Source organism: Colobus angolensis, unplaced genomic scaffold, assembly GCF_000951035.1.
Source record: "Colobus angolensis palliatus isolate OR3802 unplaced genomic scaffold, Cang.pa_1.0 Scaffold369, whole genome shotgun sequence".
In the NCBI taxonomy this organism is placed as follows: domain Eukaryota; kingdom Metazoa; phylum Chordata; class Mammalia; order Primates; family Cercopithecidae; genus Colobus; species Colobus angolensis.
In genome coordinates this window covers 14,238-40,415 of record NW_012117032.1, presented here as the reverse complement: position 1 = coordinate 40,415, position 26,178 = coordinate 14,238, and the positions used below count along the sequence as shown (strand labels likewise).

At 38.7% G+C, this 26,178-nt stretch overlaps 1 long non-coding RNA gene across 1 annotated transcript; it reads right to left on the bottom strand.

The window, feature by feature from the left end:
• Positions 1–1,980: 1,980 nt before the first annotated feature.
• LOC105520013 lies at positions 1,981–22,565 on the bottom strand. The gene is made up of 3 exons (XR_001003061.1): positions 22,502–22,565; positions 21,792–21,948; positions 1,981–2,374 (listed from the first exon to the last, which is right to left on the bottom strand). It is a non-coding gene; the product is annotated as an uncharacterized LOC105520013 (long non-coding RNA).
• Between the last annotated feature and the right edge of the window lie 3,613 nt (positions 22,566–26,178).

Here is a 26,178-nt window from a genome sequence, read left to right as displayed (position 1 = left end):
CTTCTCTGTGGTCTTTTGCAAGTGTTACAAGACTAGTAGCTTCATATTGTAGATTGTGAACATCCTAGGGAGTTCTATACTTCAAGCATGAAAAGGGCAATTGGGTATTTCCCAATGACTTCTTAATTTTACTTTTCACTATTTTCATGTTATTTTTATATGACAATAGTGGTGTGTGAAAAAATAAATGTAGCCTACATTTCAAACAGATTTCAGTCTTTGCAGATGTTTGCTTTATGGTTATAAATTACTTGGAAGAGTTTCAGCTCTGGAGTTTCTTTCACCCAAGGCCTGAGTGTCTGGCAAACTTTATCCCAAGGATGTATTTGGAGAAGGAGCGCTCTCTCTTAACACATGAACCAATGATATATACTTTCTAGAAATGTAAGTGGATTGGTAGTTTGTATGTTTCTATCCCTTGATTGATTACTTTAACATACATTTTCATATTTGATTTTCACAAAAATCTTATAAAAGACATATCTGCTATTTCTCCATTTTACAGCTGAGTAAACTAAGGTTTTATCAAGTTAAGTGACTAAAGCTTTGAACCCAGGGCTTCTCCCATACTAACTCATTCTTGTTTCATTAAAGTAAGCTATTCTCTACATCTTGAGAAGGTCTTATCCTTCAAAGCATCACCTCACGGTATAGCCTTTCCAATATGCTCTGGGTCTATCTGTCCCATTTTCTAAATTTTACCCAGAGTGTTTCCTAGAAAATTATAAGGATACAAATAAAATTGTTAGATCACAAATACATATATCTTTTTTCACATAAATGAAGGCCTAAATAAAATTTGATATTGAATTTCTCTTCATCTGTTTTTCTCTGAATCGGAAACTTAACTTCATGGCAATTTCATGTTGAGCAACTCCAATCAGATTACTTGCTTTCCAAGGCCTGTCCTGATTACTGTTAGTACAGTGATAGGGAATCCTGGATCTTCCAAAAAAAAGTAGGAGATCAAAGGTTAGTCTCGAATAGTTATTCTCAAATTTTGTTACACATTAGAATCCAGACCTTTAGGATCTGAGCTTCCACATATATTTTGGGGGATGCTGATCTAAGGTATTTAATTTAGGAAAGATCTAAGGACCTGAGAACCAGAGTCCACCAGAGCCAGAGAACTGTAAGAGTTTGTTGGATGAGGTCACAGTTTTCCTAGAAATCACTCATCTGATTTTTTAAAAGACTATTTGTTTTAGAGCAGTTTTAGATTTATAGCAAAATTAAGAGGAAGGTACAGCTCATCTGATTTTAATGTGCTTGAATCTGTCCCTCTGTCTCTAGACCGTTCTCCCTGGCTCCCTTGAAACTTATGTTCTTGAATGGATCTGCAGAGACTTACTTATGAATCATTGGTACAACAGTGTTCACAGAACCTGATAATTAACTACTGAAGGGACCTGTAAGATGTTTTTTGCTAAAATGCTGATGAAACCAACCCAATTGTCCCACAGAACTGATGTTTATGGGTTTTTTTGAATAAACATAGAAATTGACCTTCCTAGTCATGAAACTTAAGAAAGTGACATTTCTCTCTTACCTCAGTTCATTTCTTAGGAAACCAACCCTCAGGCCTCCCAGATAGTATCAAGGAGCTAAAACTCACGAGATCACTGAGATCACTGCATCTAGACAATGGGATGCCAGACCCCTCACCCATCATGGTGGCCTAACTGACCACCTGCGTCTTGTTGACCAACTCCTCTTGCTTATCCCTCCCTGATTCCTATTTTCTCAGATATAGTTACATTTCTTCTCTACTACATAATCCCCAGATTTTAGTCCATCAGGGAGGTGGATTTGAGACTAATCTCTCATTAACTAGGCTGCAGCACCTGATTAAAGCCTTCTTACCTGTCAATACTTGTGTCTCAGTGATTGGCTTTTTGTGTGGTGAGTAGCAGACCTAGTCAGAAACTGGCATTTCAGAGATACTAATTATGAAAATAAATTATGATTTAGAGGAACAAGAAAGTTAAACCAATGTTTAATAGGAGAATACTAAAACTGCAACATTCTATTGAGAGATATCAAAGAAGACAAATAAATGGAGAGTGAGCTCTACTTCAGAAAGAAAAGATGAAAAATTTTAAAAGTGTTTTGCCACTTCCCTGCATGACACCTTTCAATGGATTATGCTCACATTCAAAAAGAAATTCCAAAGTCCCTGCCGTTTATCCAAAGATGCTTCACAGTATGACCGCTGATCTCTCCCTAACTTGTCATCTTCTCTGTTTTCAAAGAAACAGAGAACGTCATCCAGCTTAGTGTTCTCCTTTCCTCTTCTCTTTGACAACCATGTGGCTTTCTTCCTTGCTTCCTTCAGGTCTCTGGTTGTAACCTTTTGAAAGTTTTTTCCTGCATGCTGTACAAACAAAAGTAATCCACATTATTACAGTAGAGAAAGAGTTTAATCGACAGGAGATTGGCCATGCCATGTGGGAGACAGAGTTATTACTCAAATCAATCTCCCCCAGGATTCAGAGACTGGAGTTTTTTGAGGATAATTTGACTGGTAGCAAAACTGCCTTTGCAAAATTATGAGTGAGACAGTGAAAGAGATCTAACTTAACTGACTTCATCTTGCATCTAACCTCCAAGCTGTCTTTGTTCATTCCCGCGCATAGGCTGAACTAACTTTGGGAGTAACTTAGTTTATACTTTAAACAAAGATGGTAACAGCCTTTTCCCAAAGCAGACCTTCTTCTTGCCTGAGGACTAGACCAACATTAGTCACAGGATTAGAAATTATGGTTTAGGAGTCATGCAGCTGGCGGCTACAAGATTCTAACCCTCCATAAACTGCTCCTAAGATTAGTGCTTGAGATATTTTGCAAACCCTGCCCTTGATGGATCATCTGGCATCACCCAGATCGATAAACTGACTCATCTCATCTTGTGGCCCCCACCCAAGAACCGACTCAGCACAAGGGACAGCTTCAATTCCCTATGGTTCCATCTCTGACCCAACCAGTCAGCAGTCTCAACTCACTGGTCTTCCTTCACCCACCAAATTATCCTTAAAAACTCTGATCCCTGAATGCTCAGGGAGACTGATTTGAGTAATAATAAAACTCCCATCTCCCGCACAGCTGGCTCTGTGTGAATTACTCTTTATTGCAATTCCCCTGTCTTGATGAGTTGGCTCTGTCTGGGCAGCAGGCAAGGTGAACCCCTTGGGTGGTTACAGTAGAGGGCCATGGAGGGGGTGGGAGAATTGATCGGTTGAGTAGGAGATTAAATCATAGGGAGCTCAAGCAGTCTTTTTGCACTGAGTCAGTTCTTAGATGAGGGTCACATGACCAGATGAGCCAGTTTATTGAACTGTGTGGCACCGGTTGATCCATCTAGTGCAGGGTCTGGAAAATATCTCCAGCATCCCTCTTAGGTTTTATGGTAGTGATGTTATCCTGAGGAGCAACCGGAAGGTTTGGAACTTTGTGGCCTCTAGCTGCATGACTAGCCATAATTTCTAATCTTGTGACTACATTGTGACTACAAACGACAGTCTGGTCGCCAGGCAAGAAGAGAGTTTATTTCAGGAAAAGGCTGTTATCTTTCTTTCAAAGTTAAGCTATAAACTAACTTCCTCCCAAAGTCCTATGCCCTGGAATGAACAAGGACAGCTTGGAGGTGAGAAGCAAGATGGAGTTGGTTAGGTCAGATCATTTTCACTGTCATAATTTTCTGTTATAATTTTTGCAAAGGCAGTTTCATGATTCGGTATTGATATAAGAAGCCTTTCCAATAATCTTATATACAATATTACCCCATCACTCTTTGGCTCCTTTCTTTGCTTTACCTTGAGAGCTCTTATCATCTAGCACCCTCTCCACACCCTGACTTTGTGTTGTTTATCTATTTGTTTGCTGACTTTGAAGTAAATTAAAATATTTCACCCCAAAATTTATTTCTTTGACATACTTTGAAATGGCTGCTGCTTGGCCAGCAAACAGAAGTGGCCTGCAAAGCTATTTTTTGTGGGGAAAATTTGCACCTGTAGAGAATCTTCATTAATGTAACCAACTAGCCAACCTCCCCCACCCCCCCGCCCCAGGTAGGTTTCTTACCTTTCAGGATCCAGGAGGGATTGAGAGTCTGACATCTTCGTAAGTCTGAGATCTTTAACAGTCTGAAAAGAAACATTTGCCATCTATTCTCTCTCAGGGAGGCTTCATCTACATAGCAAGGCTTCCCTTGCCAGCCAAGCTTCTTTTTTTCTCCCCGTCTTGCCACTAAACCTGATTTACCAACAGAACTTGCTTTTGGCCATGCTCTGAGTCTGCATTCTTTACTGCGGCCTCAGGATGGCATATAAACTATCATATCTTATTTTTGGGTTGCCTCTGCATCCTGAAGGCTCCTGTGTATACATGTTAAGTAAGTCTGTATGTCTTTTATCCCATGAACCAATCTTCCCCATGCCAGTGATTTTTCAGCAAACGTTTAGGGAGCCCATGGCTATGGGTCCCCCATGGTTTTGACTCTTTTATGCAGATGTTCCATAGGGAAGACTTTTTTTTTTCCACTGCTCTAGCAGTTAGTCTGGTTCATAGTAGGAACTTGATACATATCTGTGAAACAAATTAATAATGAATGATCATTAACCTACACTACAGATTCAATGAGACCTCAATCAAAACCCAAGAGATTTTTTAAAAACTTGATCAAATGATTCAAAATTCATACATACCTAAATTTAGAATATGCATACTTTTAAAAACAAATTCTACTTGCAGGCAGTGATTCTAAAAATAATTGAATAAATGTTCAGGTATCTATAAAAGGATGATTATCATAGAATTACTCATAAAGCAGAAACTAGAAAATAATTTTAAGTACATTAATTGGAGCTAGGTTTATAATTTATGGTGTGTTAAATTAAAAGATAATCTCTTATATAAACAATACAGTGATAAGTGAAAGATGTTATCAAGCAATATGTAGTATAAAATTATTTAAAAGATATAATTGTGTATTTATACATATACAAAACATGTCTGTTAGACTATATATGAAGATATTAACAATATTTTTATTGGTAAATCCAGAATGACCTTCACTTATTTTAAATCTCTTTCTTTTCTGTCATAACCATGAATTATTAATAAAAGGAAAAGGAAACTATTTTTATTTTTTAAAAACAAAAGACAGTATCTAGTCCAATTTTTTTATTGGACAGATAAAAGAAATTGGTCTCAAGATACAAATTATCTGTGTGTGTCTGTGTGTTTAAGTATTGAAAATAGGGATAAACACATTTATCCAATATAATCCATCTGGAAAAGAAGAGCAGGCTTGGTTTTAGTGAAAAGTTGTGAGTTGTTTTATTTTTTCCTGAACCAAATAGCTGTTTTTTATGAACTTCAAGCTTAGCTGTCATATTGCCTTTTGGCAGGACACTTGATTTGAAGGTAGATGTACTCTGCAAATAGAGTATATCTATCACAGACTACTAATGTAGCAAAATGAAATCACACAAGTAATCTCTTTAGATAGATTCCAGTGAATCTTCTTGCTCATTTCAATCCAAATCAAATCTATATTAAAATATTAATGCAAGGATTAAACTATATAAGTACCAGGTCACACTGGAGGAAGATTAAAAGGAATACAAGAATCAATCCTCAGGCATCAAGTTGTAACTTCACGATATGAGCTCATAAGATATAGTTATTTGCATAAACCAAAGTCACAAAGGAAAAAATGTTCTCAAAAGATACCAACATTATTAATTCCCTGGGTTTATTTGCTGCACATAAAATAACTATTTATTGTGAAACTCAAATGGCTTTTGTTTAGCATACTTGTTTGATTTCATTTCTTGATTATTTCGGGTATTCATTTAAATATTGGATTAAAAGAATTTGAGTAGTTAAGTACTTAAGAAGTTCAATTTTGAAAAGCCCAAACTGTGAAAATATTATGTGAGATGATGTGAACGATTTAAAAAAAACATCTGGGGCGACAGCTGGCCCATATAACGCCCTTCTACACAGTGGAGAAAGCTGCCTCCTCCGGGTGGACACGACCACATGGTTTGGCAAGCCTCTTCTCTGGGCAAGCTGGGGAAAAAAAACAAAAACAAACGAATAAAAAAACAGCATGGCTATGATGAAGGTGGAGGGAAAAGTGGCCTCTTTTAATCTTGGTCCTGAGGTTTTAAGAGGAATATGTTTCTGAGTAGTGAAACTGCCTTTGCAAAAATTAAAACGGTGAGAAAATTATGACCGTGAAAGAGATCTGACCTAACTGACTCCATCTTGCTTCTCACCTCCAAGCTGCCTTTGTTCCTTCCTGAGAGTAGGCCAAACTAACTTTGGGAGAAATTTAGTTTATACTTTAACTTTGAAACAAATGTGATGAAAGTCCTTTCCTAAAATAAAACCCTTTTTTGCCTGGGGACCAGATTGCCGTTGTAAGACTAACAAATTGGCCACGAGATTAGAAATTGTGGTTTAGGAGTCATACAGCCAAAGGTCACAAGATTCCTAACTTCTCCAGTTGCTCCTAGGGATAACATCACCATTGTAAATTGGTGCTCGAGACATTTTTTTCAGACACTGCCATTCTGATGCACCAGATGGCACCACCTAAACTGGTAATCTGGCTCAATCAGGAACAGAAGACAACAGAACAGGGATAGAAGACAACAGAAAGAACCCACCAACAGCCCCAATAATTTCATCCATGGCCCAATCAATCAACACTCCCCACTCCTGCCAAATTATCCTTCAAAAACCTCGGTCTCTACATTTTCTGGGAGACTGATTTGAGTAACAAAACCCCAGTTTCTCATTTAGCTGGCTCTGTGTGAAATGCATTCTTTCTCTGTTGCAATTCCCCTGTCTAGATAAATAGGCTCTATCTGGGCAGCGGGTAAGGAGAATCCTTTGGGCAGCTACAGTGGCAGAGACAGAAATGGATTGCACAAAGTTTAACCAGGAATTCACATAACTGGCCTGCTGACAGTGTGAATTCTGTATCTATCCTCAACCTATCCCCCTTTCCAGTCTTGTTCCCTCTTTCTCCCCCACACTGACTGTATTATCTGGTTTCTTTAATGATCCGTTTTGTTTTATTAGTTTCTCAACACAGTTTTAGAACTTTCTGCTCTCTTTCTAAATGCTGATTATTTTATACTTATTTTCTGTTTCCATTTCCGTTAATTTCATCTGTTCATTCTTTAGGCTTCTTGCTTCTCTTTTCTTTCATTTTAATCTTTCTTCTTTTAAAATTCTTGTTTCTAAAATATTTGAAAAAAATTCCAGATAAAACATTTAGAACTTTCTAATTCACGTTTGATTTGATTGTTAAAGTTTAACTTTTTAATATTATTGGGTTTTTAAATTGTATTAAAAATTTTACTCCATTAAATTTTCCCTTACCTTGTCCTTAAACTTATCTTTAGTCTCTTTAGCCATTCACCTTCCCTTTATCATCCTGCTTTAATTTTCTTTTTTAAATTTTTTACTCCCCTCCCCTTTAATAAATATTTTTAAAGTGACCTTTAGAATGTTTAGCCAAAGAAGTGGTAAAAATGCAGACATTCCTCACCCCAGACAGGAGCTACGGAGGAGCTCTCCCACCACTGTCTTTGCAGCTTCCCCTTGCTTTCCCCTAATGGATTTCCTGGTCCACTTAAGGCTGGCTCTTCAGAAACCTCAACGTGATACCCCATTGTTCCCGCTGGCTATAATTCTATTAGTGTGCCTGACACTTCTGATTTCCGGGAATAGTGTTTCTTCCTAAGTTCTCATACCGTCTGGTCTTTACCTAGGCAATATGCATTTAAAATCTATAGTCTTCAATACACTGTACGTGCTATTAACTTTGAGACAAACAGCCAAGAGAAAAAGTACATGACAGCACTAACAGTCATGCCAGGAACTTTACACACTAGCCTTGTCTGGCAAGTCTTGCCCTTGGTAAAGAACCAAGTGGTGTTGACCTGCACATGGGAACTCAGAGAAAAGGAGCATGGGCCCCTTTTAATGCCTTTATGTCCAAGTTGCTGTCACTTCTCTTCTCCTGGAGCATAAGTGGATCCTAATTTTTAGCACCTGTTAGAGCTCTTTCTAAATTCCTCGTTCTCATTATAATGCTCAAAGGGAATCTATTTAGAGCAGCTTTTTTAAAGTGACAATTATAAACCTGCTTGATGGTAACCTTGATTTGTTACGATTTGTATTTAGCAATTTGAATCTGACTCGAATATCATTACCTAAGAAGAAAAGCCCATTTTCTTAGACATGCACTTTGTTCCCCAGCAAAAGTTCCTGTCGGGAGGATCCCCATGCTGGGCTTCTCTTTTCGCTGAAGAAATGGGAGTCTGGGGTGGCCAGAGTCCCTGAAGCGCCATGGTTTGCATGCAGGCTGTTAGTGGAAGCATCAACAAAAAACACACTCTCCTCATCCAGATGTCTTGTGTCCTCACACCTTGAAGCTAGTTCCCTTTTCTCTGAATCTGCCTGGCAGTGTCTCATATGCAGTGATCCAAGAAAGGCAATTTCTACATTGAAATAGCTGAGTGAATTTTCCTGTCTCTTTTCTCATGTATATAGCATATAGTATCAACTCAGTTTTAAGCTTCCTGAGAACAGGGGTGATGTTTTTTATCCTTTCTATCCCCATAAGACCCCACTTCATTAAGCTGTATGCAGTGAGTACATAAAATGTAGGCATCAAAACTGGGTGATGAAATAGTTTGTATGACAAACCCCCATGATACAAGTTTACCTAGGTAACAAACCTGAACTTGACATAAAAGTTAAAAAAATTAAAAAACAATGTTGCTGACCTCTTTTTTTTAGCCTTCATACTTTTGGATATTTTACTCCATATTATAAAAGTCAGTGAATAGCATCATTTGAATATCTTTCATGATTTATCAATAAATTTTTGCTCTGCAATAAACAACCACAAAATGTCAGTGGCAAACAACAGTAAACATGCATTTCTCATGCTTCTGCAGGGTTCGTCCATCCAAACTGGGCTTGCCTGGAGGGCTCTGCTCATTTTGGCTGTGCTCACTTAGGCAGCTGAGGCTTAGATGGTCTAGGCTAAACTTGGCTGATGAAACTCAGCCACATATATCTTTTACCTGATAGGAGCCAGTCTTCTCATGATGCTTGTAGATGTGCAAGAGAATAATACCCAAGCACAACTCTTCAAGGCTTCATCTCTTCTAGCATCAGGTCCATCAAAGCAGGTATGTGGCTGAGCAGTTGTTTGGAAAAGAGTATGAGAACAGGGATGTGTGAAGAATCAGTGCCAAATGATGTCATCAACCACATATAGTGTGGAATATTAGTGACTAGTGCTCTATGAAAAAACTGTGGATGTGCATTCAAGGAGAGTTGACTCTGGTCACATAATGCCTTCTTTTTTTTTTTTTTTTTGAGACAGAGTCTCACTCTGTCACCCAGACTGGAGTGCAGTGGTGCGATCTCGGCTCACTGCAAACTCTGCCTCCAGGGTTCACACCATTCTCCTGCCTCAGCCTCCCGAGTAGCTGGGACTACAGGTGCCCGCCACCACACCCAGCTAATTTTTTGTATTTTTAGTAGAGATGGAGTTTCACCATGTTAGCCAGGCTGGTCTCAAACTCCTGACCTCAAGTGATCCACCCACCTCAGCCTCCCAAAGTGCTGGGATTACAGGTGTGAGCAGCCATGCCTGGCTGTATGTGTCATTTTTATCCGCCCAGGCAGCATGCAGTCTCATAAAAGAAGACATTGGGACAACTCTAGCTTTAAAGAGTGGAAGTTTGACTTTTGGTGCAGACTGCCATTAGCTAATGAGGAAGCTGTTTTAATCTATAAATGGGAATTGCCTTTCTTTTTTTTTAGATGGAGTTTTGCTCTTATTGCCCAGGCTAGAGTGCAGTTGTGCAATCTGGGCTCACTGCAACCTCTGCCTTATGGTTTAAAGCGATTTTCCTGCCTCAGCCTCCCAGGTCACTGGGATTACAGGCTCCCACCACCACACTCAGCTAATTTTTTTGTATTTTTAGTAGAGACGGGGTTTCACCATGTTGGTCAGGCTGGTCTCGAACTGCTGACCTCGTGATCCACCCACCTTGGCCACCCAAAGTGCTGGGATTACAGGTGTGAGCCACCGCACCCGGTCGGGAATTGCCTTTCTTAAACTGAGGGGGTTAAGAAGGCCCTCCACTGTGTGTCTTAGGTTTCTTTGCAGTTGTCCATAGTATTTCATTTAACATACTGTTACACACAGAGTATGTTCTTAATATATGCATTTTGTGGATTGGTAAAATGTGGAATGAGATTTATAAACTCGAATCCTATACTGCATGCAAAGTTAGGATTGAATTAAGAGCAGTGAAGAAAGTTTCTCTATGGGGAAGACTGAGCTGGCCCAAAAATGTTCTAGTTAGTTCAGTGGTATTTTTATCACTAACAATCACTTAAAGTCATAATAAATTTAGCCGTTCCTCTCATAGGCTTCATTGTAATCCATTATGCTTTCAAGCGCATAAAGATGCTGTTAGATTTTTACCAATAGATTTATGTTAAGTTGGTTTAAAAAATGGATATTCTAGATCAACATATATGACATATCAAAACCTGACCACAGTGGGGGATTTACAGGAAAAACAATATGGATAATTAGATAATGTGGATAGGATCACTGTCATATTTTCCAAAAATTCAAAAAACAAATAGGGAATTTCTTGATAGTTGTAGCTTTGGAAATTTCTAAGGTTGCTTGAAAGGGTAACAACAGCTGCTCATTTGACCTCTGATTCACTAAAGCTACCCTTCAGGATTGGGAAAGTTTACCCTCTGTTGTCTGTCCTCTATTGAGAGTGTGCATCTTTCTTTCAGCTGTGCACTTTAGCAAGCTAAATATTATCACTGCATGTCAAAGAAGATTGGTGGGGCTTGTTTCAGGATGGAAGTGTCTCATTCCAAACGATTCTTGCTTGGATTTTCCCCTTGCTCTGTTAGCAGGCTACACACCCTTTTTGATTGTTTAGGCCCCTATGATGTGTGCAGCAAACGAGAGGTGACTTCTTATCTATAAGCAGAAGCTGCCTGATAAACAGCAGGAATGAATAATTTATAAGGTAGCAGTATGGAAAGTGGCATTTCACACTTCTTTCCATGTAAAATGTCACATGAATTCCAAACAGGCTAAACAGTTTAGCAGGAAAGAGAAACCTCATATTGCTGGCAAGAAAAGGGAAAGAGAGGGTCTATAATGTGGCAATTATGATATTACTCAAAAAGAATTCTGATCCAAATATTGTTCTCCATTGATTAAATATGAAAGCAAATTACAGTTTCTCAAATCAATATTAGGAAATAATTATTATACACATGGAAATAGCATCTGTAAGGCAAATAGACTTGGGTTTTATTCCACTCAATTTCAGTCAACTTACAGTAAATGAATCCTGAAAAACTGTATTTTTCATTTTCTAATCATGCAGTTAGCCCTCCATTAAAAGAGAGCTAAAAAATGGGGTTTGATAGATAATTATGCATCATATTGCATAGTTAACATTAATCTACTTAATCAGAAAATTCAATCAAATTGGTTCTCTGAATTCGAATCATCATGCCATTAGCAGCTCTTTATTACTAAAGATGGTTAGTAAAATTAAACTGAAACCATAGAAGATCAAACTCGAAAGTAAGTTGCATTTTTATTCCATTTAATAATGAATATTTAGTAAGTTGATATTTTGGAAAGCTAAAAATTTAGAGTTACCTTATTGAATTCTTGACATTGTTACTTAATCTTGCTTATAGTGATATAACACTTTTGAAATATATTTTAAAAACATAGATTCATCAAAGAAATCTGTTAAATACCTTTATATATGAAATATAGGGAACACTCTCGGGTATAAAAAATATACTACTGCTTTTGCCTTTAAGTCTCCATTTCTTGATCTGGGTGAAGGGAAGTCACTGATGAATACATAACAGAATTAGAGATAAGGAAATGAATTACTGTCTGGTACTAACCATTACTCAACAGAAATTCAGAGAGAAGCAAGATCAGGCAGCATTGGAAGAGTCATGAAAGACTTCCTAAATAACCAGAAATTTGTGATTTTTCTCAACTCTTTCTTTTCCCTCTTTAGTTGACCAGTAATTCCAGATGACCTTACTGGCCAAATAATTCTTCTGCTTCCATCTCCTTATTTCTTTTCCCACCATCCTGAAATATGGAAGTATTTCAGGAATTCTTCCTGATCAGGAATTCTTCATGCATCTCAGTGCTCTTGCTTGGGCAATCTTCCTAAATATTTCCCACGTGTACAAAGAATAGCTCCCAATCTAGCTCTTTAGTTCAATGCACAAAATCCTTCTTGAAGGGTGCCTGCCTTGTCCACATTCACAGAGTCAGTAAGTGGTAGAGCCAGGACTCATGTCCATGTGGTGTGCTTCTAGAGCAGATGTGTTTGTCCAAAATACCATATTGTAATCATACATGGATTTGTCTGCCTCCCATGAGACTGTAAGTTCCTTGAGGACAACAGGACTATGTCTTCTTCATTTTGGTATCTTCAGTGTCATGCCCTCCTAAGACACTCAAAAACTATGTGTTACCTAATTTTTGGAAAACTTGCATTTTGAAGATTGCAGTGGTGGAGGACCTCATCATGAGAACAAAGCCTTTGCCAGGTGTAATGAGAGGTGATATTTAATAGGGAGGATTAGCTGCAGAAGTCTTGAAAAAGTTAAACAGATTAAAAAAAAAAAAAGGGACAGGGAGGTGACCAAAAGTCAGCATCAACAGAAAACAGGACCAACCTTAGGGCTGGGGCACAAGGGGAATATGGGGTTACCAGAGCCAAGAAAAAAAAAAAAAAAAAAAGGGACAGGAAGGTGACCAAAAGTCAGCATCAACAGAAAACAGGACCAACCTTAGGGCTGGGGCACAAGGGGAATATGGGGTTACCAGAGCCAAGGAGACAGAGCTACCTGTGGTGAGCTATGATCACAGAAGGATAGACTGTCAGGAAGAAGTAGGAGACATGAAGATACAGGTAATTCCAGAGATGGAGACTGATATGGTTTGGTTCTGTGTCCCTACTCAAATCTCATCTTGAATTGTAATCCGAATTGCAATCCCCAGATGCAGAGAGAGGGAGCTGGTGGGAGGTGATTGGATCATGGGGACGGTTTTCCCCGTGCTGTTCCCGTGATAGTGGATAAGTCTCATTAGATCCAATGGTTTTACAAAGGGCAGTTTCCCATGCTCACTCCTCTCTGTCTGCCACCACCTTGTGAAGAAGGTGCTTGCTTCTGCTTTGCCTTCTGCCATGATCATAAGTTTCCTGAGGCCTCCCCAACTATGCTGAACTGTGAGTCAATTAAGCCTCTTTCCTTTATAAACTATCCAGTCTCAGGTAGTATATAGTAGTGTGAAAACAGACTAATACAGAGACAGCGCAAACACACATGATGGCTTTTTTTCCTCCACTGCTCTGTAGGCTCTCTGTTGGCTAAACCCAAGGGAAAGCAACTTGTCAAAATAGCCTGAGAAATGTCATTTACAGAAATAAGGAGTAGGGGAAAGGCAGGAAATGAATTATCCTGGATTGTGCCTGTGTTAGTCCATTTTCAGATTGCTGATAAAGACATACCCAGGACTGCGTGATGTACAAAAGAAAGACAGGTTTAGTGTACTTACAGTTCCACGTGGCTAGAGAGGCCTCACAATTACAGTGGAAAGCAAGGAGGAGCAAGTCACGACTTATATGGATGGCAGCAGGGAAATAGAGAGCTTGTGCAGGGGAACTTCACCTTATAAAACCATCAGATGTCATGAGACTTATTCACTATCACGAGAACAGCATGGGAAAGACCTGCCCTCATGATTCAATTGCCTCCCACCAGGTCCCTCTTACAACCTGTGGTAATTCAAGATGAGATTTGGGTGGGGACACAGCCAAACCATATCAGTGCCTGTTTCCAGACAGGCATACAATAGGCAGAGGGGAAAATACTTAAGGGGCAAATAGTGGGCTCAAAGACATGGATGGAAACGTGCATTTGGGAGAATAGAGGCATGTGTTTCAATAGGCAGGAAGAGGCCAATTTTGAAGCTATCATTAAACCTAGGTGGAAAAGTTTATAGGCAATATCACTAAGTGTCTGGAAGCAGAAAGCATTAAGTGAGCTTTTTAGTAGAATATGAAAATATCATAGATACAATAGATACTAGAGGCAAATTAGAATAGTTGCCAAGCACAGAATAAAATTCTAAGAATCAAATAATAGAAAGTTGTGAAATCATCTCTCACAACCTCATTCTTCTAAAGAGGCATTTTCTGAACTTACTTGATAATAAAATTCTCCTGGTGCTCCTGTTAAGCGTGCAGACACACACCTACAATATCGGTTCTCCAGAAAAGAGTTTCTGTAATCTGTGCTACTATCAATAGTGCTAATGGTGATGTTTATGATCAGGCAAATTGAGGAAATGTTACCCGAAAGGGTTTATGTGAGAAAAATACCTGCTTTTTTCAATTGATCAGTATGTGCCACTGGCGATCACTTGCAGGACTTGGTGCAGAATGAAAATGTGGGGCCCCTTGCTCAAGTATTCAGATAGTGATGTGATAATGGTACTGAAATATGAAGCTTCTTCCTTTCCTCTGCAGTCTCTCTTAATGTGTCATGGTATTTTTTATTTGCTTTTCGATGTTATAAGTAAAAAACTAAAAATGTAAATTATCTGCCTGAATTGTATCATTCGTCTTTATGTTGTATGATGCCAGTTTTAAATGCAAATATTAGAGCATTTAACTTGTATGTGGAATCACTGACACGACACCATTTATGTTTCATAGCTTACACAGGTGTATGTATTTCTTTCTTACCAGACCAGTGGAAATGCTGCACAAAACTAACTCAACTATCTTTAATTCACGTCTTGATTAGCATTTACCAACACTTTCTGCCATTGACTTATTTATGAATAAGGCAGGACTGACAAGAAAAGGAGGTATGTGCTGCCCTGTCTTTCCCTTTTCTACTGCATGGTCATTGTCAACTAAGTGGGTGACTAATACAGGGAAATAAATGAGTGACAAATAGCATGATAGTGTTCCCTGGTTTTTCATGTTTCTTGGAACATCATTGCCTGTTTCTGAATTGAAAGCAAGTTCTGGTTCAAATAGAAGGTGTGACCTCTCTGGGCTGTCTGTCCCCTGCTTACTGATAGACATAATATATGCTTTCCTTTTCTTTCCTTTGGATCTCTCTAAACTCCCAAACACCATGTGTTCACCTGAGTTCTGTGCTCATGGAGCATTGCCCACACAGTGTGCACACGGGGCAGCAAGGGTCTCTCACTGCCCACATGGATGCTCCATTGTTTCGTTGGACTTCGTGTGCAAAACACAAGTTCAGAGATAATCGTTATTAAAGATTTCAGGAGGAGTACAGCAGAACTTCAGATCAAGTGTGGGCCCTTCTGTGCGATGGCACAGGTCCCATGTCCATAAAGCTATCCTTGTGCCAGGGAGTTATTATTGTCCTCATTTTGCAAATCAGGAAACTGAGGTTTACAGAGGTCAAGTAATGTTCAAGGCTACTCAGCTGGAAAGTGACAGACCTGGGGTTCAAATCAGACCATTGGTCTGCAAAGCTCCTGTGCGAACATAAAATCTGCTTCTTCATTTCACCACACTCGGCCCCCGTGTTGCTATATTTAGACATATCTGAAGGCAGATGACATAGTTGTGGGAAGTTTGGTTCAATGATTAATTAGTCACTCCATAATCAATATGTGATTAATTTCCAAGTCCTGTTAAGGATGTAAACACACACCTACATAGTTTTCCAGAGAAAAAGCTTGTATAATTTGTGCTATATTGAAAGGGCTTTTAAAATTATTTAAGTAGAGACTATCTGCCCTGATAGTGGTATTTATTTAACTTGATCTCTTATTTCCACACAAAACCACTCCTATGCACTGAGTGCACTGAGGTATGAGAATAAAGATGGATTAGTTCATAAGGCACAATTTCTGCCCTTAGGAAACTTAAATATGTTTGAAAAACCAACATTTCCCTTAGGATAATTTCACCCATGTCACCTCCTTTGGCTTTTCTCACAGGTTTTGTTTCTCCTCATTTCTCCTTGGTGCTTACTGGGTGCCTTTTCTAGTTTCACGTTCTTTTCAACAGCAACTGCATGGCTGCTTTCATGAGTTTGTCTCCTGCATATTGTTATGGTTTGTAAAACATTTGCTGACTAGGCCAGGCAGGCATGGCGGCTCATGCCTGTAATCCCAGCACTTTGGGAGGCTGAGGCGGGCGGATCATGAGGTCAGAAGATCGAGACCATCCTGGCCAACATGGTAAAACCCCTTCTCTACTAAAAATACAAAAAATTAGCTAGGCGTGGTGGCGGGTGCCTGTAGTCCCAACTACTCAGGAGGGTGAGGCAGGAGAATCGCTTGAACCCAGGAGGTGGAGGTTGCAGTGAGCCGAGATAGCGCTATTGCACTCTAGTCTGAGTGACAGAGTGAGACTCCATCTCAAACAAACAAACAAACAAACAACATTTGCTGACTAATCTGATTCTTCAAATTAAGGGCGATGGGATGTTTTCCTTTCCCCTGGTCTTTGACACCTCCAACAGAGATCAGGTGTGAATAATACTGGGGTGGATCTTCACCACGGGCCCAGTGAATGTTCTCCTCTCAAGTGAACTCTCTGTGGCTTGCGTGCAGTGATTATGCCGAGAGCAAGACTTGTTCTGCCTATTTAAAGAGGGAAAGTCATTTAAAATATTTAAGAAATGAGAAGCTGCTCAGAATACATTTCATTAAGGATGTACTTGGGGTGATTTTGAGTTGACTGTGGGGAAGCAGTAAACAGTCACAGCTCTTAACCACTCCTTCTGAACAAAATCTTCTTTAGGACAGAGAACATGTCTCAAAGCACATTTAGTGTATTATCACACATCCAGTAAGCAATTCATTATAATGTTTTAAATGGCCGTGGAGGACAGCCTGAGGCACCAATGCTTTTGGAAAATATATTTTGCATATCTACTGAATGGCATCATAGCGACTCTATAAAAATATTAGCCTTAAAGGAATCATTCCACCCATACTTTACTATTAGTAAGTACGTCTGAAACCACTCCAGTGATGAGGACTTTTTAAAAAATGTGTAAGTGTCTAGAGATAATCAACCAGGCTACTTTATTTATTACAAGAAGTTCACGACTTCCCCACATGAATATACCTGACTGCCAGTTAGTTCACTTAGCTGCTCTGGTTAGCAGTAGCAGGCTAATCCTACCCTATTTTTATATTTATTTGATTTATTTACTTTTTGAGACGGAGTCTCCCTCTGTTGCCGGGCTGGAGTGCAGTGGTGCGATCTCGGCTCACTGCAAGCTCTGCCTCCTGGGTTCAAGCAATTCTCCTGCCTCAGCCTCCCGAGTAGCTGGGATTACAGGCGTGTACCACCAAGCCTGGCTAATTTTTGTATTTTTAGTAGAGATGGGGTTTCACCACGTTGGCCAGGTTGGTCTCAAACTTCTGACCTCAAATGATCCACCCACCTCGGCCTCCCGAAGTGCTGGGATAACGGGCATGAACCAGTGCACCCGGCCAATCCTATCCTATTAAGATGTGCGTGTAGTCATAGGCGATTGTAGCCATGGGGAAAAGTGACTCATTTAATATATGTGTCATTAACTTCTGCTATAGGCAAGACAGTTTTAAATGATTAGAGCTGGGGAGGGGCTTAAAGATAGAGCTTATGCTGACCTTGAGCAGCATGGTCACCCATCTGTGTTTACAAGATTTCTAGTACAGGAGATTTTCGGTTTCAAAACATGAGAGGTTCTGGGAAAACCAGGAGGCATTGGTCACCCCACCTTTACTCAGAGAACTTACAGTTTAATTGGAAAGAGGTGCACACAGAATATGAGAAGTAGAAAAGTACTCCCAATTGCGAAAAAAAGGGGAAATAGTTTTCCGCTGAAGGAATTCTGGATCAGGGGAATGCAAATCCCTGGCTATACCTGGGGTCTGTGGGAGAAGAGTTGAGGGAATGGCATTTGGTAAGATGAAACTTGATGGAGTCCAGGCATTTCATTTATCTCCTCCTAGATCTCCTGTGAAATGGCCAAAATGATAGCAAACTAGAAGAAATGTTATTACTGAAAACTAGGGAAAAGAGTCTATCATCTGAGACAAAGTGCAAATAACTTCTGCCGGAAGAGAGAAATTGGAGGATAATTGAACAAAAACACCGATGAAGACTGTTTCACAATGTTCCCTTCTGAGAAGGTGATACAAACATGGAAACTAAGGAAAGCAAGTGCTGGCAGCACCCCATGGATATTCCCTTATTTGGAGTGGTGAAGGGAGGGGTGAGGGTCGACAGTGGGCAGAGAGCACAAGACCCTCAGAATCACTTCTGCTGCTGGGGAGTAAGGATCAGCCCAGGGCAGATCCTCCAGGATGTCCAGAGCTTCCAGCGTGGCTGAACCAGGCAGAGAGCTGGTGGTGAGCCAGGCATCCCCCTAAGCAGTGAGCCTTCCCTTGGTAAAGCAAAATTTCTTTCTGGGCCAAACTCACACCTGTAATCCCCTTTGGGAGGCTGAGGGGGGCAGATCACCTGAAGTCAGGGGTTCAAGACCACCCTGGGCAACATGGCAAAATCCCATCTCTACTAAAAATACAAAAATAAACCAGGTGTGTTGGCAGGTGTCTGTAATCCCAGATACTTGGGAGGCTGAGGCAGGAGAGCTGCTTGAACCTGGGAGGTGGAGCTTGCAGTGAGCTGCACTGTACTCCAGCCTGGGGGATGGAGCAAGATTTCGTCTCAGAAAAAAAAAAAAAAAAAAAAAGAATTTCTTTCTGGGCAAACAGACTCCCAAGAAGCTTCAATCTGTGTACCTGTCATAGAGACCAGGACAAACAAATCTGGATACAGAAAACTGACCTCTGAGCCACACAGAGAAGACATTGAGCAGAATTGGCCTTGACTGATCATGGTTATGATTCTTCCCTATTTCTTTTAGGCTGTTGGCTTTACTAAAAGGGCAAAGCAATTTTAAATTAAAACAGCAAGGATGACAAAAAAATACCCCTTTTGAGCTTAAAATTTGAGAGACGATTTCTAACAGCAAGCAGATGGATAGTGAGGAGACACAAGGATAATCCTCCTACTCTATTTACAGGCAAGCATGAGGCTAGGAGAGACCTCTCCTTTCTCAAGGATGTGTAAATAGAAAACAGCCAACAGGAGGCCTGTGAAAAGATTTTTGCAGCTCAAAATAAGGAGAGGGACATAGTATTCAACATCCAGGGAAGGAACTAGTTTTGAAGAGATTTATTACAGAAGATAAATTATATTTGGGCAATACCTGCTTTATGATCTCACTAAAATATAAGACAAGAGGAGTTTTTTTTTTTAATAGAAGACGTGAAAGATGACATGGAATCCTATGAGACCGAGGTAAAACAGAAGCTATCTGAAAACTAAAAACATGCCAAAAGGAATCTGAATGAAGTGAAATAGTTTAAGAAAATTAAAAATGCAATTTTGGAATTTACAACTGCATTTCGTCATTAAAGAACAGAACCAACACTGCAGAATTTTTACTTACTGGCTAGAAAACTCACTTGAGGATCCTAACAGAACACAAAGAAAGTGGGTGGAGAAAAGCAACAGATCAGAGAGAAATAGCAAATGGAATAGATTTGGAGTTTCAATATATACGTAATCGATGTTTCTGAATAAGACTAAAAAATGGAATTATTTGAAGATATGAAATAAGGACTTTTATGAGCTGAAGAAATACACAAGCCTTCATATAAAAAGAGATCAATGAGTATCTGGAAAAATTTATGAAACATGGGAAATGTTATGAAAGGCAACACAAATTTCCATTTTCCCTATGAACATTCGGAATTTCAGCAATAAAATGGGAAAAATGCTAGAAGAATTCTCACAGAGTTCTATAATGGTCCTGATAAAAAAAAATTAAAAAATGAATAAAACTTTCCTATATACTAGTTAAAAGAGTTTACTAAGGATAGAGTTTACAGATAATAATATGACTCAAATAGACTTAAGAAGCAAGTGCCTATATACATAAGAATCTTTATGCATAATAACATAAAACTTGATAAAGTGATATGAAGAAATGAAGATTTAGTCCTTACTCTTAGATGTAAAGACTCAGGATTGTGTGAATATCAATTTTTCCCAAATTTAATGCAATTCCAACAAAAAACTTAGAAATCATAGAAGTTTTTAAAAACTTGGCAAAATTGTTCTGAAATGTAAAATTATCAAAGTGCGAAACAGCAAAAATATTTTGAAAAACAGGGATAATAAAAAGTGACTTAACTATACTGTTAAAATGCTTAATGTAGCTGACTAGATGGAGAAATCAATAAATGAAAATAGTAAAACCAGAAATAGGTACATGCACAGAAGTTTATAGTGTATAATCCAGTTGGTATTAAAATCAATTGAATACATATGAATTTATTTATTAAATGTTGTTGAAAGTTAACTATTAGGAAAATATAATGCTATTTATATATTTACAGTATACAACAAAATTAATTCTAGATGAATTACAACACCAACTATAAACAATCATACCAAAAATTAATGAATATAATATGGGAATAAATATATCCATTCAGGAATGTGGATTTGACTATATGACATATTGAAATCTCCTTTGTATTACAAAACATAATAAGTTAGAGTTAAAGAACACAATACTAAAATATTTAAAGAACATATGAGGGACTACTGAAATTCCCAAATAAATCTTGAATGCCTTCTTAGAAAAATGTTTAATGAACACAAAGTTAATTTACAAAGAAGTACAATAGGAAGAAGAATGGCCAAAATAACTAGAGGGATAACATTTTTATATGACTCTAATAAAACTTTAAATACCATTTTTAAAATTAATAAATTTGGTAAATATTTAAAATGCTAAGAATTCTGGAGGACATGGCGAGAACTCATGTACAGTCTGCAGAATTGTAAGTTTGCATAATGCTTCTGCAAGGGACTTTATAAAGTTATGTTAGTATAGTGATATTTCCATCATTATAACTGGATATAAGTATATGTGATTATTTACGAAAGTTGTAATATATGTTTATCACAGAATATTATGCAGCCATGAAAGATGTATTTTTAAATATGCTAATAGCTGAATTAATGTGCCGTGAATTAAATCTATTTGTATATTTTCAAGATTTTCTGTATTTGATTTATATTATATACAATTATGTCATTTTGTAAAAACCAAAGAGTCTGCCCCACCACTGGTGATTCAATAACACAATATTTGCCACAAAAAGCAGCTTATAATTACTACTCAAGACAAGGGATTCTTACTCTCTTAGAAATACAACTTACTGTAACTTTGGAGGAAAACAATAATGCAAAACTCATAATTGCTATGTTTTCAGTCCAAGGTTTGAGCACGAGGTGTCCTTTTTATAATTTCAGATTTGCTTGTTCTTACTATTAAGACTTATGAAGACTTTTAAAGTAGAATATATACAAAAAAAAAAAAAAAAAAGAACATTTAAAAAAAGAGCCTATAAAGAATTACTCCACATGGTCAGAAGAGGGAGCTTTTAGATTGCAAAAAAAAGTAAAATTTTAAGGCACTCTATTATCAGAAGTAATATTATTTCAAGTCCTTGTACTGAATACTAATAAAAAAGTAGCCACAGAAACATTCCTTTATAATAAATTAAAAAAACTTTTTTGTTTCATGAAATACCTTTATTCTTCATTGAGAGTGTAGAATCTCACTCTAACCACTGTCTTCTGATGCTTTGCACATTTGACCTTTGCAGGTATGACTGATAAACCAGAAGGCTGCTGACCAGTTTCCACCTCCTGCTTTCCCTTTTCATCTTTGCAGGTCGCAGAGATGGCTCCTGAGATAAGGGACAAGAGAATGGAGAGCAAGGTGGTAACAACTAACCAACAGCAAAATTAAAGATTTATTATGTATTATTGACCAACATTGTTCTTTAAAGATAATGCTAGAAATACAAAAGTTGAAACTCTCCATCTAATCTGAAGCCTTCTGCTATGTCAATATTCAGATTTTAAAACTCTTAGTTCCTAGTGCCTTTGTAAGCTCTTCATAAACCTAACCGTATTCAGAGGTACTGCAGTAAATGAAGACCCAGGAGTGAGTTCTGTTATTATAAAAATCATGGCAGTTAGAAGTGTAACCCAGAGTGCAGAATGCAACGATAAGGAGGATAATTCTTTTTTCATTGGCATAGATCACATACCAGTTCTGTATTCAATCAGTGGCTCTCCATCTTGAAAGAGAAGTAGAAAATTTGAAGTGAGTTCATGACCTAGTCATAAGTAACATTCTAATTTGGGAAACAAATTATGACAAACTCTATAAATAGGGTTAATTGTTTTCTTAGGTTTGTTACTTTAAAGAAAGAATTTGAAATGGTTACTCACCATGTATAATACACCATATATGAAGGTTGATCATATCCAGGGTGGGACCAGATGCTTTTCATCCTGCAAGTGAAAAAAGAAAATAAATTGTTATTTTCAGTGAATGCTGCCAAACACAACGAAAGTGAGTAACCCCGGGAGTGTAAAAGTCCCCCATTCTTTCGTGTGAATCCGTGCTCATCTAAAGCCTGAACCTGTACAGCCTTAGACATATTCCCTATTTGCACCCAGCCTGGTTTAGATGACCCTAAGCCTCTTTCTGAAGTTACATGTGCTGTTGGCTTAAATTTGACAAAAATGTTTGGTAGGGTCAAGGCACTAAGCCAAGTGACAAGGACCATTGAAGTTTCGTGCAATGTAAGGAAGGAGAAAGACCTGAGGGAGAAAGAACCTCGGCCATCCCAGTAATAGAAGAAAAGTGGGCTGTTTGAGGAGAGAGAATATAGAGGGATATTATTCAAATCAGTAAGAGGAGAAGATATCCTGTCTGTGTTCCACTGTTGATCTTCTTCTTCTTATCACCGATCATTCGTTTACTTTTACTGTCTGAAGAGGTACAAATATTGTAATTTAAAAAGTAGACATTCCTTATAATAATATATTAAATGCTGTATCCCTGGAAACATTACTTTTAATGTTTTGCTTGTGTATTCTATAGTCCCTAAATATGGTCACATTTCATACATGTGTACTCTCTAAATTTGCGATTTTAAACATTTATTTAGAAGTCCTACTTATTAATCACTGAGCTTGTGCCAAACATTGGGGGAGGTGGTGATGGGTGAAAAGATGAATGAGGCACAGTCGTAGAAACTCATAGCCTCATAGGAGAATCAGAGAGGTCAGCAGACGTTTAAAACCTGCTGAGAACTAAGTACAGGTTTCAGTGGTAAGATGCAAGGTGCTGCTGAGGCAGAGATGGACCCAGAGATGGAAGAGGCACCAACAGTGAGAGAGTTGCTCTTAAGGTTTAAAATGGTCTCACTCCTGAAAATAAAAATCTTCTTTGCTAGCTGGTCACCTGAATTCATTTGGTTTACCTTGTCTTTTTCCTGTAGTAGGATTTCACAGAGGATTTAACGTGTAATGGTAGGAACTCAGAACTGAGTGCAAAGACTTGGTTTTGACCATCAGGGAGAATAAAAACCAGCCCCTTGGTTTTATTAGGTACTGGGATCCTTGTTTCTCGTTGCAGGTGGTGGATTTTGTAGTTTGCATCCTTCAGGTTGTGAGTTGCCCTTTCCTGAATAATTGATATGTTCTACAAAGCAAAGTCTGCCAGTCAAACGGCACAAAAAAGATGTGTTCTATGGTTCCTTGTTAACATACATACAGCTTTTCGGAACACAAATAAGTTCAAAGTTGTGCAAAGCTGTAAGATGTTCCGTATTGCTCTGGGCGTTAATATGAAGTGAAAGCTAGTTACAGTTTGCAACTGAATTAGTAGCAGTCTCTATTTATAATGCACCCCTACTTTGACATAGTACATATATTTTTAAAGAAAGACTTAATATCCAATTATTTTTACAAGAAAGCTGGCTGACTAACTTCAAGAAGTTCTAGTTTTCAGTTAAATATTTTTTTTTTCTTCAGGGGAAATGGTTGTTATGACAGGATCCTTTTGCCTTATAGAAAGCCTTGTGTAACAGATAAAGTAATTAGGTGTAGACCAAAGTAGTTTGCTCTGTGTGATTCTTTAACACCCCCTCAAAGCTACTCGAGCATGATATTTCATTTAATTAAATACACAAAGAGTCAATTGGAGCTCTCCACTACATGAAACTTCTTGGAAGTGTGAAGAAAGAATGTCACAGGAGGGCTTGTGTGTTCACCACAACCTCAGGACTGTCCCGGTGCTGAGCTTTGCTTTTCCTCAGGGGGCTTCCCAGTACAACTTGAAGCAGTCAGGGCCAGGATTGTGAAATCAGTCCATCTTCTTCACTGGTTATTTGTGGAAGCCCAATTTACCCTACTTTTACCCACATGCCTAGGCAAGTGAGTGCAAATAACTGAAATGACTCATAAAGTCTTTGAATGAATTGATTTTCTCTTTTTACTTGAAATCAAAAATAAATGTTCTCTTTTTTTCTCTGGCAAATTGCCTCCTGTGCAGTTATAGCTGTGTATTTCTCCTGGGATTTACAGCATTTGAAAATCAGCACTTGAGAGACTCGTGCACCTGTGCGCCCATATATGGCTTCCTGTTTTGTCACATCAGGCAGCCGCCTGCTATGTTCAGATTCGGGGCTTTTTGGGTGGGAGAGCCATGAATGAATGTCCCATGGAAGGGTGCTGGTGAAGAGTGTTGTGACTGTTCTGTTTGCAATAGAGTGTGTTTGTATCCTCACTTATTTTATGGAGAAAACAGGGTGCTTGCTTTCCAGAGACCTTTCTAGGATTCCTCCGCAAAAACCTCCTGTGAAAATTCCAAATGATTTGAAAGGCCCTTGGACCCTCAGGAGCACAAAGCTGGACATCTTTGCAGATGATCTGAGCAACCCCACATCTGCTGTTGCAAAGTGCTGTTTATCTCCATTCGAAGTTGAATCTCATGGTGGGTTTGTATTTGATAACCCCTTTTCACGATCGCCTCAGTTCAGGGCAGGGGATTGAGAAGCTGTATTTTCAGAATGAAATGAACCTGAGCAATAATCATTAACTCAGCATCGAGGGACAAGAATGGGACACCCTGCTTAGGGTAAAGATAACAGTGCTCATATAGGAACAATGCCCTCTGTATTGGTTTCCTTGAGTTGATGTCACAGAGTTCCAGAAGCTGGGTGGCTTAAAACAGCAGAAAATTGAGTTGTTGACAGGCGCATGCTCTGAGGGCTTTGGGGAAAAATGTTGCTAGCTTCCGGTGGTTGCTGGCAATTTTTAGCTTTCTTTGGTTTGTGGCCACATCACTCCAATCCCTGCCCCCATTGTCACATGGTATTTTCTCTGTGTCTCTGCGTTCACATTGTCTTCTCTCTATGTATGTGTGTGTGTCCAAGTTTCCTTCTTATAAGGACACCAGTCACTGAATTACATCCCACCCTAATCCACTATGACTTCACCTTAACAGATTACATTTAATAAGACCTTCTTTTTTAAATCGGGTCACATTCTGAGGCTTTGGGAGGAAAGCTTCTTCTGGAAGAAGTTTTTGGGGAACACTGTGTAACTCACTACATTTTTCTATGGCATCTTCATTTCCTTGCAGCAGCCTCACAGAAGAGCAAAACCAAATTTACAGCATCAGTTACGCAAATGGAAATCCATCTTGAGTATACTGTGACTGTACAGCCAGAGTTTTCCACACGGTAGGTTGTAGCCCACAAATGAACATGGCTGCTTGAATGTGGCTGACTCTTTTGGGCTACTACTTAACATTTTTCCAGTCATATTTTTATAGTGGAAAATAGATTCCCCAGACATTTCCTGAAGTGCTTGATGTAACTCCACACTAGAACATGTGCCTTCCCAAGTCCTGACAACTAGTCAATTTCACAAACCGACAACATCATCCTGTGTTCTGATGCCCCAGTGACTGCTATTCATATCAGAAACATTTGAAATTCATCCTCACTTGCCCCATAAACATACACAAGCACAAAGCCCTCAGCAGCAATGGACAAAATGCTTTCATGAGAGAAGGCTAAAGGTCTATCAGTTATTTTCCGTTTGCTGTGCTC